This window comes from Nicotiana attenuata, unplaced genomic scaffold (genome assembly GCF_001879085.1).
Source record: "Nicotiana attenuata strain UT unplaced genomic scaffold, NIATTr2, whole genome shotgun sequence".
NCBI lineage: Eukaryota > Viridiplantae > Streptophyta > Magnoliopsida > Solanales > Solanaceae > Nicotiana > Nicotiana attenuata.
This window is the reverse complement of record NW_017674256.1, coordinates 1-2,400: the sequence shown is the minus strand read 5'-3', so window position 1 is coordinate 2,400 and position 2,400 is coordinate 1.

Here is a 2,400-nt window from a genome sequence, read left to right as displayed (position 1 = left end):
TATCTTGAGCCTAAAACTATAGTACAGGACCGGGCCAGAGGTGAAGTAGACCCCAAATATTTGGTTTGGTTTGGTAAAAGGTTTCAAATCCCCGAGAGACCCGCCAAAAGGCCGCATGTGCAACAATTAACAAACGAGGCTCGGGTGCAGTGGGATTGGTTGGCTAAAGAAAAAGAGTATAGAGCTCGGATTGGCGCATTGGAAAAACAGGTTCAGGAGCTTCGGTTCGAAAACAGCTTGCAAGCCGCAGCCGATGAAGGTGATAAAAAGCAATTGGCCCAAGAGAATGAAGCTCTCAAGATCCAAATTCAACAATTGAAATTAGATGCAAGGAATAGAGAAAGAAGTCCGTCTGACGAAAGATTGATAAGGGGATTAAAGAAACAAGTCCTGGACTGTCAGGAAGAACTGGAAAAATCCGAGGGAAGTATGGCAAAACTTCGGGCTCAATGGGCAAAAAAGACAGAGGAAAGGGCCCAGTTTGTACAGCAAATGAAGAAAAACTATGAGGGGACCATTGCCAACATGAAAAGGAAAATGAACACTTTTGAAGAAAAGGCAGCCCGTCGGGAGAAAGAGCTACAGTCCGAGAGGGAATGATGCTATGAATTAATTGCCGATATGGAGAAGGAGCTAAAATTGTTACAGGATCTTCACTTCCAGGATTCGCAGGTACTAGAAGCCCGCACTCAACAGATAAGCCGGCTACTCCAAGAGAAGGGTCAAATCCGGGAGAGAATCATAAACATTGCCAACTATATTGTCATGAAGTGTCAGGCTGGTGAACGTATGGGTCGTACCACATTCTTTACCTCCGCGATGATATTTGTTCGCCAGGTCATGAACGATTTAGATCAGTTGCAAAAGGGTCTTGCACGCAGGCCCGCGGCGATGCCGAGTGATGCCCCGCGGGCCCCGGGATTTGAAGCTTTGATGTACTCTTGAGGCTGTAGTTTTCATGTCTAGTTTTGTAGTTTTCATTTCCAAAAAAAAAAATAGTCTAGTAGCTTTGTAATTGCCTTTTGTTATTAATGAAAATTTGAAAATTCCCAAAAAATAAAATTGTTTCTTTATTTCTTGCATTTGAGTTCTCATCTATTTGCAAGAACTACGCTTGGTCTGATTCATGCGGGGTCATGATACGTAGGCAATCTCCATCGGATTCGACCGTAAACCTAAAATATGGGGGGAAGAAAAACAAGAGAGAAAGAAATGGCAGAAAGAGAAATAATAAAATATAGAAAGAAAAACCATGGCAAAAGAAAAGGAAAAGCGGAAAACGAAAAACAAGGAGGAGGAAAAAATGAAAAAAAAGAGAGAGAGAGGAAAAGAAAGCAAAAGAAAAGAAAGCCGGGATGACACATGCAACCAGTGCAAATATGTAGACATCTGTTTAACTGTATAAGTGCATCACACCCCAATGTGCGATTACCTATCTGTTGTTTGTTTCAAACTAACCGTGTGTTGCTCAATCCAGCCTAGCTTTTAGAAACGGTGGTTGGTTGTGGTAAGCTGTCATCGCATCAATACTTTACCAGATCAAAAGGAAGTGTGGAAATGTCTACAGAAATGACTTTGCCCGCAGTCCCCATTTCTGAAGATAGCCCCATCTCGGGGGTCCCGGCCTCTGAATCTTTTACAGCTGAAGAAAATCGAATCTTGCGCTTGCGACTAATGGAAATGTGGGATGCTTGGAACAATGGAAAGGAACCTCCAAGCAGTATTCCCGGATTCCCAGAGTTATTCCCCAGAGTTGGAGGTGCTACCACTGTCCCTATCAGTCACCCTCCTACCCCTTTTGGACAACCTACCATGACTACCCACTTCGTTGGAACACCTTCTGAGGTCCGTCCCCAGGTATTCCCAACAGGAATGGTTCCTAACATCGTCACTGCTCCACCGTGTTCTGCCACCACACAGCCTTCGCTGCCAAGGCCTGCTTTTGATCCTTCAGCATTCACATTCCAAAACCCCGCCTTCCCATCAGATCCTCCCCAGTATCCCGTATACAATTACTCTCAGCCACCCCCATACGAGCTTACGCCAGGGCAAGACAAAAACCCCAAAGACACAGAATAGGATGAAATGGCAAAGAGAATGAGGAGCCTCGAGTAGAGCCTGAAAAACATGCAAGGATTAAGCGGGCAAAAGAGTGTCTCATACACGGATCTATGTATGTTCCCGCATGTTCATTTGCCGTTAGGGTTTAAGACTCCAAAATTTGAGAAGTATGACGGACACGGTGACCCTATTGCTCACTTAAAGAAGTATTGCAATCAGTTACGGGGAGCCGGTGGCAAAGAAGAGCTTTTGATGGCGTATTTTGGAGAAAGCTTGGTAGGTATCGCTTCAGAATGGTACATGGATCAAGATGTATCACGTTGGTATATTTGGGATGAT